Source organism: Pongo abelii, chromosome 10 (genome assembly GCF_028885655.2).
Source record: "Pongo abelii isolate AG06213 chromosome 10, NHGRI_mPonAbe1-v2.0_pri, whole genome shotgun sequence".
In the NCBI taxonomy this organism is placed as follows: Eukaryota; Metazoa; Chordata; class Mammalia; order Primates; family Hominidae; genus Pongo; species Pongo abelii.
The window spans coordinates 121,940,001-121,950,251 of NC_071995.2; the positions used below are offsets into that span (position 1 = coordinate 121,940,001).

Below are 10,251 nucleotides of genomic sequence, written 5' to 3' on the forward strand. Positions count from 1 at the left end.
TCCGACCTGGGATCCTCGAGTGTCCACTGTTGCTTGGGAGACAGCAACAGGCTGAACTCTTGAGTAGGGTGGGCAGAAGGCTGCAGGCAGCAGAGGGGGACAGGCATGCCGGCTCTTCTCTAAGTTGAAGCTGCCAGCTGGTGTCTCAAGCATAACTTCCAGCCCCTGCTCTTTCTGGGTCCAGGGGAGGCCCCTCCTTGGCACTGCAGCCATACCCAAGTTCCAGCCATGAAATATGGAGCTGCTCATCTTTTCCCTGTGCTCCCCATAAGCCACACTGCTGACCACGTGTTGTGCTTCCTAGGGTGGAGGACAGCCAGAGAGAGACCCGTGGGCTGGATAACTCTGCTGCCCACCTTCCCCTGAAGGCAACCTCAGTCTAGGGAGTGGCTCTGGGTTCAGGTGGCTGGCAGGGTACAAACAGCTCGGTGATCACACCTCCTGACAGAAAGCTCTGCTGGCTAAGACACCGCACTGGCTCTCCAAACATTTGGGAGCATGAAAAGCAGCGGTTGGCCTGGCCCTGATCCTAGAACAGCCTCTGGTACAAAGCAATCTGACTCTGGAGGAGAGCCCTACAAGACGATCATCCGCTTCACATGCTCCTGCGATGAGGCAGGCAAGAAGCACAGAATCTTGAATTCTCGCACAACGCCCATGGGGGGACCATCACTCCCATTCCACACAATAGGAAACTGAGGTGCAATGGGATTAAGCAGCTTCTGTGGGTCACACAGCCAGGACTCAAACCCAAGCCTATATGACTACCAAGTTTTGCTCTTCCTACCAGCTTAGGAAGGTCCTAGAGCAGCCCAGTACCGATCCTTTCCATCTCAGGAATCTAGAGTCCTGGAAAGGGGACTTCAGCCATGCAATTAGCACAGGCCCAGCAGGCAAATGAAGTCAGGTGGAAGGAGTGTTTTAAATTTACCCATTCCCCATTCCCTGTCTGCACAGGCTTGACAAAGCCTGTTCACAGCCACAGGCTGTGATAATGGTGTGCCCACGCCTAGAAAGCTGTGAAGTGCTTTACAAGGGCACAGGGTGACAGAAAAAGTGAGGACGCTGGCATGAAACAAAGTGCTGGGCACACACCATCCATTTGTCCTTCCCATTCTCCTGAGGGCACCCATCGCTAACTCTGCTGTGCACACCAGGAAACTGAGGCTCCGAGAGGTCAAAGGAATTCTCCAAGATCTTATAATCAGGCTGATGGCAGACAGGGGACAGGGACAAGGTCTTCTAACTTGCATTCTCCCCTCCCCTCCAGCCCCTGAGCATAGTCTTGCTTAGAGAAAGGTGATGGGGACTTGATGAGGAAAATTCCTCTCACTATGGCAAGGTGGGGAAACCGAGGCACAAAGTAGACAGCAAGTTAAGGCTGGCAATTGTCCCCCTCCTGTCTTCTCCCAAGACACACCTACCATTTGCAGAGTGACACAGCATGTTCAAGTTCCTCATTCATTCATTCCCACCAAACTTGGCTTTGTCAGGGAGACAGTCAGGTCTCAGAGAGGTCCACTGGGGCAGAGCTGGGACCCCAGACTCTCGGACTCCAGGCCTAGTGCTCCCTGTCAACAGCTGCTCAAGTTTTGAGGTTAAACATTCATCTGAAAGGGGCTTTCAGGATGCCGAAGGCAGCAGAGAGGGCCACAAAGCTGACCTACTGGGTAAACCTGCAACTGAACGTTGGACCAAATAAAACCAGCACCCAGTCAGGAAACCATCATAAGATACAACTTTCCCTCACATGGAGCTCTGGAAGAAGAGGCTGTAGCCACCAGGCAAGGGCCCTGGGGAAGTCATCCAAGCCAGAATCTGGAGCCCCAACAGGGATCAGGGAAGGAGCCTGACTTCCGAGCCCTGGTGTTTAGGGAGAGCCCTGCCTCTTGAGAGTTTGGCTAGTGTGATTCCATCGCCTGCCCCCCTCCCCAGAGCTCCCTAGCCCCTTCAGGCCAGCTGTCTCCAGTTTCCATGAGGATGGAGCTTCCGTTTTATTCACTTGGCTTCTCATGGGTCGTTAAGGTACAAACCCTCTGCTGTTTGTTACATTGGTATTCTGTCAACCTCTTAGGAAGAGCTCTTAAATGAATGAGTCTTTTTTTTTCCATATTTCATTTTCATATAGTCTCTAAGCTACGGAAAAATTGCAAAACTAACATAAGAACTCCCCTCTATGCTCTATTCAAAAGCAGCAATTGCTTCCCTTTCGTTCCATCTGCCTTGCGTCTGTGTCCCTCCTGCTCTCCGTGTGCATCTCTGGGCATAAACGCTCCTGACCCATTGAAGAGTAAGTTATGGGAATGCCTTGTCTCTAACAACAGCCTACCATTTGCCACTGCCTACACAGGTGGTTCATCTCCAAGCACTTCACACCTGTTCTCTGTGGTGAGACACATGAAGTAGACAGTGTTATCTCTATGTTACAGATGAAGAAACTGAGGCACATATCTCCTCATGTGCAGTGCTGCTCCTACTACCCTGAGCCACCAATGCTGAAAGCCTCAGCCTAAAACACATAGACCCCACGATGCAGACTGTCTTTCTGATGATATATGGTGTAGCAATTTTTAAAAGAAAGGGAGCCACTCTGCTCCTATAGCAGAATAACAGTGGATCAGGATCAGAGTGACCCGGATTTTCCACAGTGTAGAGTGGCCTCATGTACTCTGGGTGGAAGCCCTGGGGCAAGTGAGTGGTAGGGCAGACGCAGGGGGCTCTCCTCCAGCTCAGCCTCAGGCTGCCTGCTCCTTTCTCTTTCTAATTCCTTCCTTTTCTCTTCTCAGACAACTAAGGTGGGTGGCCGTGGAGTGCAGGGAGAGTGAGCACCCCCCAGCTCTCTTCACCCAACCTCCTCGGCCTCCTCCCATACTGAGCACCCGCTGAAGGACAAGGGCTGAATATAGTCTTCAGGCCAAGAGCCCAGCAGCCATGCCCGGTGCAGAGCAGGTTGCATGTATAACTAATGAGTGAGGGAGAGGGAGGGAGGGAGTGAAGGAGTGAAAGAGCCAGGGATCCAAGTTCTGGTTCTGCCTTCACAGGCAGGCTACTCAACCCTCTGAGACTCGGTCTGCTTATCTGTAAAATGGGAGCAACACCAAGTACTTCTGGGGTGGCTGCAAACTGTTAAATCAGATGAGACTTGGGAAAGTGTCTGTGAAGTGGATTTAAGATCCCAGTGCAGACATAGGTTAAGGAGTTTGCTGAGCCCTGCTCTGGGAATTGAAGCAGAAAATGGGGAGAATGCAAAGTTAAAGATGCCCAAATACAAATGCCACACTCACACTCACTGCACACATTCTCACATACCCCACAGGCACACACAGGCACATATACATGCCACACACATGCACACACACACCTCACACACACAACATACCACACATGCACATATAAATACACACATGTCCATATGCACACACCACACACACATACACCCCCCACATGCACACACCACACACGCATATGCAAACACATCACACACCTCACAAAGACACACACATGCCTACACATACACCCACACACCCACACACACACACAAACACACACACATGGCCTTACAGCTCAGCACACCTTAAGCTTATCAGTCTCTGATGAATCCCTTCCCTTTGGGCTGGCGGCCCTCAGAAGCCCTGCACAGAAAGCCAGCACCCAGAGGCTCCCCTGCAGACACAAACATGCCAATCTCTGTAACACACCAGACCATGCAACAGAGCACCAGGGAGGAAAAGAGGGAACAGAGGCAGCTCTTTCCAGAAGTGGACAGGGACAGTTGTCTCACTCAGGTGAGACACTGAGCTGTAAAGCAATGCATAAAAAGGATAGCTGTCTGATCTTACCAATCCTGGGAACCATTTACATGGGATCATGTTAGCATGAGGAGAATGCCAAATGGTAGGTACACCCCTGCTAGCAGGCAGGGAAAACATATTTGTGTGTGCGTGCATGTGGGTGTGAGCTTATGAGTTGCATGTGTGTGCCTGCATGGCATGTGCACATGTATTTGTGTGAGTGTGCATGTGGGGAGGCTGTGTGTGTATCTGCAAGCATATGTGCACTTGTGTATGTGCACATGTGGGCAAAGGCGTGTATGTGCATGTATAAGTATGTGTGTGTTCAGGAAACTCACAAGAGAGACTGGGGGAGAGTTTAATGTTCATGAGCTTCTCTCTTCCTGCAGTTGAAGTCATCATGCAACACCACCAACAGACTTTTTCAAAGCTAGGCACGGGCTGGGCGGGGGCCAAGGCAGATGTTCTGAGTCCCAGAATCTCCGACCCGCATCAGGGCGGCCTGTCCTGCCCAGCACAGCCTGGGTGGTGGACTCCACCATGCTGCAAGCCAGGCCAGGGAAAAATAAATCAGACTTTCTCCTGGGAGCTTCACTGGCTTCGTGGGGTCTGTCTGAACCACAGGGCTTCCCAACACACCCTTTCCTGAATCCCAGCGCTCCTGTCAGATTAAAGAAAGAACCACTCACCGCCTGAAAGCCAGCCAATGCGGTGATTATTTCAATTTTCCTGGAATGAGCCTTCCACACTTTCACGGGCTGGAGCCATCGGCAGCCCAGGCTCCCACCTCTCCAAGCTGCTCTCACGCCCCCTGCGGCTCCTTTCAAGTTAAGTCACCACTACGGGAAGTTACACTTTAGAGCAGCTGCTGACAAAGGACACAGGAGGGCGGAGAGGCTGGGGCAGAGCACTCATGATCTACCTCAGGCAAATGCAGCCAGGCTGGAGGAGCTGGCCTCTCTCCTCAAAAGCCAGCTTGGCTCTGGCTGTTCTTCTGACTTTTGGGCTTGGTAACTGAACACACACTTGCATTGCCCTGAGCTCACACGAAAGCCCTCAGGGCAGAGGAAGCCCAGCTGCAACGGCAGGGCCGGGTGCCTCCCATAGAGGCTGAGAGCAGAGATGAGGATCAGGTGCTGCCACTTGTGGGCTGGACTTTAAGATGTCACATCAGATTTTCCGCTCGCTAGCAAACCAAAACCAAACCAAACAAAACTAGCACATGGCCTCCCCGCTCATCACATAACTCGTAAACCCATCAGAATTCCCAGCAACCAACCAGAATCCAGACGCCTGTAATGTCGTTAAGAACCCTGCACAACGCCCAGACGCCAGGAGGGTCTGGGTGATTCTCCAGCCCCAAAGCAGAGGAAGAAACAGCACAGACCTGTGCAGACACAAAAGCATTCCTCTCATCCTGCCCAGTCATAACCCATCTGATTGCTCAAAGAGAAGCACCAAGAATTGAGGGTCTCTGGGGGGCTCAAAGGCAGTTTTAAAGAAACAGGGCTTTGAGGAGATAAACATAGTTTAAAGATGCCCAACCACAGAACCACACAGGGAGTCCTGTCTCAGGCCACCTTCAAGTCTCCGATGCTGTTATTAAAACAATCTGACAGAGAGAATGCTGAAACAAAAAAGAGAATCCAATCAGGTGCTCGGTGCTCATGAGGCTGAAGTCCTACATTCAACTATTCACTTTGTGAGCCAACTCTGGTCCCACCCTCAATCCCCACTGCACCCTGAGACACAGACACATACCTGAACATCTAGACTTCTCTGCAGTCAGCCTCCAAGTTGAATGCCTCTTTCAGAGTTGACTATGGGTTCCCTGGTACCTGAACTCTGAAGCTCCCTGGTGAGTCAGACGGGGCTACTTGGTGTACACTTTCTATTTAAAGATCAGACAGGGCTTACTCTCAGACACCATTCAAACCCATAACTTCTAAGAACTGGGTGCTAAATCCGGTTTCTTTGGCCCTCACTTTCCATCAACACGGGAGCTGTTCTCGTTGACAACCAGGGGTTCTTTTTTCCATTGCCTGCTGCACAGGAAGCAGAGGTCACGGTGGGAGCTGCCTGTGCTGGGCGTGGGTCGGAGTGTGTCTCCCCGGGCCGCGCTGCTGAGGGGTTAGCCTCACAGATTCCCTCTGGGAAAGCCACTTAAGAGTCATTCTGAATGCATCTACTGGGGATGGGGAAGAAATGATGCAGGATGTTGACCCACTGGGCAGCAGGCTTGAAATCCTGCCTGAACCAAACTGTGCCGAGGGGCTGTCCCAAACAGATGGTGTTATCCAGACAGACACACTGGCAGGGCCGCTCTGCCTGAAGCCAGCCGGCAGACGATCCTCCCTACACCACCTTCCTGGAAATCTTGGTTATGGGGGATATCGGGGTGGGGAGGGACACCCCTTGTTATCAGGGGTGGGGAGGGACAAAACATTTCCTCACTGAATTCTCATTTTCAGACAATGAAGGATTGGTCAGAGAGACAGCCAACCTGTGGCCAACAATCACCACTCCAGAGCCCTACCCCGTCTAGGGCGCACGTGCATGCCTCTAAATTTCCTCCCCTCTCCTTGGTCCAACCACAGTTCAGGAAAGCAGATTTTCTATGCTCCGTGGCAATCACAGTGGAAAATGGAAGTACAATGGAGTGCTGTACCTACCCGAGCACCAGGAGGCAGGAGCCGAGCTACTCACAGGCTCCCTAGAGGAGAACTCCACGCACCCAAACTCTGCTGTGCCCCCTCTGAGCTCTGAGCATGCCAGGTGAGGCCTCTCCCTCTCTCTCTCCCTCCATCCCAGCTCTTCGGAGAGAAAGCAAGCAGCCCGCGTGACCAGACAGAGTCTTCCTTGCTAATAAACCCCTCCTGAGGCTGTGACATGTTTCAGAAGGAGCAGAAAATTACCTTTTAGGAAGCCAATGTGAGGGAAGGGGTGGGGGGACAAAGTATCAGAGCCAGGAGGTGCGCACCACAGGAGCCAGGCTGGGGTCGCGCAGCAGCCTCCCATCCCTGCAGAGGTCCGCTGAGCTCCCCATGCTGCCAGCCTCAGGGGGCCGCCTCCAGCATGCGGCTCTCCCAGCAGCCCATGCCTGGAGACAGAGGACACTGAGGAGCACGCGTGTCCCCAGGATGGGTGGACAGAGGAGCTGCGAGCCTGGGCAGGGATGCCGGAGGAAGGGAGAAAGGCAGGCCGGAGAGGAAGGGGTGGAGAGCGGAGAGCGAGGGCGGGAAGGAGGGAGAATTGATTTTCTCTCCTCCACTGGGACCACTGAGCTGAGTTGCCATGGAGAAAGGGGAGCCGCTGGCAGAGCCCAAGGCGGGCGGAGGAGCCATATGCCAGAGGGAAGGCATCAGCAGAGAGCCAATCCCACAGTTCTGCTGCTGCAGCCTCCCCCATACCAGGCCTCAGGGTCCAGGTGGCCAGGCGGGGAGGGGTACCAGCCAGACCGGTGGGCAAAAGCAGCAGCTGGTGGCCACCACCACGCCAAGGAAAAGGGAGGAGATGGGGGCTTTCTCGCCTGGCTCATGGTGCTCTGCTGCCCCAAGAGCCTGGGCCCTCCGTCTCACACCACGCTGCCCAGCCAGAGCCTGAAGTCGGGACCCCAGAGACTAAAGTGACCCTCTCCCCGGGCTTAGGTGTTACCTGGTTTTAGGGGAGGCGTTGCAGATTTCCACCTGCCCGGCCTCCCTGTTTCTAAAAATCTGTTGCCAAATCCTGAGTCACATCTTCCCACCCTCAGGGATGAGGGGATACCCACCTATGGAAGGGCTCCGATGGCCCAGTGCCACCCATGTGGGAAGCAGAGGAGAAGGGAGGCTGCTGGGCACAGTACGGGGAGGGGGCTCTCCTGGACACACTGGCAGGTGGATGGGGACTCCCAGGCTCCCCACGCTGGGTGGCATCTCCCATCACGCCTGTGCCAGCCTCGCTGCTGCAGCTGCCCACGTCCCAGCCTCGATACTGGCTTCAGCCACCTGGCCCCACTCATACTGGGAGCAGCGAAATGGGGCTGGGGAGAGAGCCACAAGACCTCAGTGGGGTCGCAGTCTCTCTCCTTGGAGATCACATGACCAGGGGCAAGTCTGGTCACTTCCTTGAGCTTCTATCTCCTTATTACAGACAGAGATGATATCACATTCTACCAACTGGCACTCCCAGGCACTCAGACGTGGCAGGACTTGGAGAAGGCTCAGGGCAGGCACTAGTGCTGTCCTGGGCCCATCTCAGGAGCTGCGGTCTCCTTAGGGCTGGGAGCACAGTAGCAGCATCCCCCAGACTCCTATCTCTCCCTGCTCACTTGGTAGACCCCTCAGGACTAAAACTACAGCAGGTCTGCAGCCGGCACCAGAGCCTACCAGGCCCAGCTGCCCTGACACAGAGACATCTAAGTTGGGGCACAGCCCAATCCCGTCGCTTTCTCCCTCAGTGTTTTATTTCACTTCTTTTTCTTTTTTCTTTTTTTTTGAGACAGAGTCAGGCTGGAGTGCAGTGGTACAATCACAGCTCACTGCAACCTCCACCTCCTGGGCTCAAAGCAATTCTCCTGCCTCAGCCCAAGTAGCTGGGATTATAGGCACCCTCCACCACACCCGGCTAATTTTTGTATTTTTAGTAGAGACAAGGTTTCACCATGTTGGCCAGGCTGGTCTTGAACCCCTGACCTCAGGTGATCCACCCATCTCGGCCTCCCAAAGTGCTGAGATTACAGGCATGAGCCACCGTGCCCGGCCTCTCTCTCACTGTTTTATGATGAAAGTGTTCAAGCATATGGCAAAGTTGAAAACATTTTATAATGAACATCCATATATTCACCATCTAGATTCTACCGCTTCTTCTCACTTTTTTTATTGCAGGAAAATACATATAACACAAAATTTACCATTTTAACCATTTTAAAGTGTTCACTTCAGTGGCATTGAGTATATTCACAATGTTGTGCAACCACCACCTCTATCTAGTTCCAGAGTTTCAGCATCCCAAAAGGAGACCCATTAGCAGTCTCTCTCCAGTCCCCTCTCCCCCAGCCCCTGTCAACAACCAATCTACTCTCTGTCTGTCTCTATGGATTTGCCTATTCTGGACATTTCATATAAATGGACTCATAAACTACGTGGCCTTCTGTGTCTGGCTTCTTTCACTCAGTATCCTGTTTTCGAGGTCCATCCACGTTGTGGCGTGTGTCAGTCCTTCGTTCTGTTTTATGACTGAATCGTACCCCAGTACATGGATGGACCACATTCTGCTTATGCATTATCCATCAGCCAATGGACATGTGAGCTGTTTCCACCTTTTGGCTATTGTTGTCACATTTTTTTTTTTTTTTTAAGAGACAGGGTCTCGCTCTGTTGCCCAGGCTGGAGTGCAGTGGTGTGATTATAGCTTACTGCAGCCTCGACCTCCTGGATTCAAGTGATTCTTCCCGCCTCAGCCTCCTGAGTATCTGGGAATACAGGCCAGGGTCATGCCACTGTGCTCAGCTTCTCACTTTTAAAATGAAGTCTTCAGAGCCCAGTGAAATGTCCTAGAGCCCCTCCTAAGGGATTTGTTCCCAAAGTTGCAGGCCCAGAGGCCCCAAACTGAGTGCTCATCTCACCCTGCCTTTCCACTAAAGCAATGCTCCCCATGGGTGACCAAGTAAGGGAGGCTCCAGCTGGCCCTGGGGCCCAAGGCAGAGATCCTAAAAGCCTGTGTGTAGCCCACAAGTGGGCGTCCAGCCTCCTCCAACCCATCCCAGGTAAGCAGCCAGCTGGGCAGGGAGACACACGCATGCGCCAACCCCACATCCATGCTTTGAGATCAAACGAAACCGGGTGCCAGGACCACTGGCACCCACTGACTACGTGACTAGCCACTCATCACCCCTCTCTGAGCTTCAGCTTCTTCAGCTGTGAATGGGGCAACAATCTCTACCCCATGGGGTTGCTCTAGAGATGATGCTGGCGCCGCCCAGTAGAACTTTCCCCAATGATGAACATGTTACACACCTGCACTATCCAGTGCAGCTGCTGTGACCTGCCACTGGCCCCAGGTGGCTACTAAGCACTTGAAATGTGATGAGTGGGAGTGGGAAATAGAACTTTTCCATTTTATTTCACTTTAATTTATAATTGAACTTAAATAGTCACACTAGACTGGTGGTCAGTTCTAAGGCCTGATGAGATGACAAGTGTAAAAGGACGCATGGTCCAGGCCCAGGCCTAGCTCCTGGTCTCTTCCCTCAACCCCTCCTCTCCTACTTACCCCACGGTGTCTAGGCAGGGGAGCAGGCTCTGTCCACAGCCTAGCTCCAGAGGCACCTCTAAAAGGACAGAAGGTGGATGGTGGGGCTCTCAGGGAACAGCACAGATACCAACTGGGGAGTGGGCACCATAGACTCCATAATGACGTGGGTCTGGAACCACAGGCCTCTCCTCTGCCTTGTTCTAGAACCCCCCAACTGCTGTTTCCC

At 53.0% G+C, this 10,251-nt stretch overlaps 1 protein-coding gene across 17 annotated transcripts in view; it reads right to left on the reverse strand.

Moving 5' to 3' along the window:
• The window catches only part of PITPNM2 (phosphatidylinositol transfer protein membrane associated 2), a 167,984-nt gene that overhangs the window by 87,523 nt on the left and 70,210 nt on the right, over positions 1-10,251 (reverse strand). Inside the window, exon 1 of one of the 17 annotated variants that reach the window (XM_054528392.1) lies at positions 10,044-10,243. The exons of the other annotated variants lie outside the window; for them this stretch is intronic. The gene's annotated coding sequence lies outside the window, so the exon portion shown is untranslated. Of the gene's footprint in view, positions 1-10,043; positions 10,244-10,251 lie in introns of those variants that run through there. 17 annotated transcript variants of the gene reach the window in all.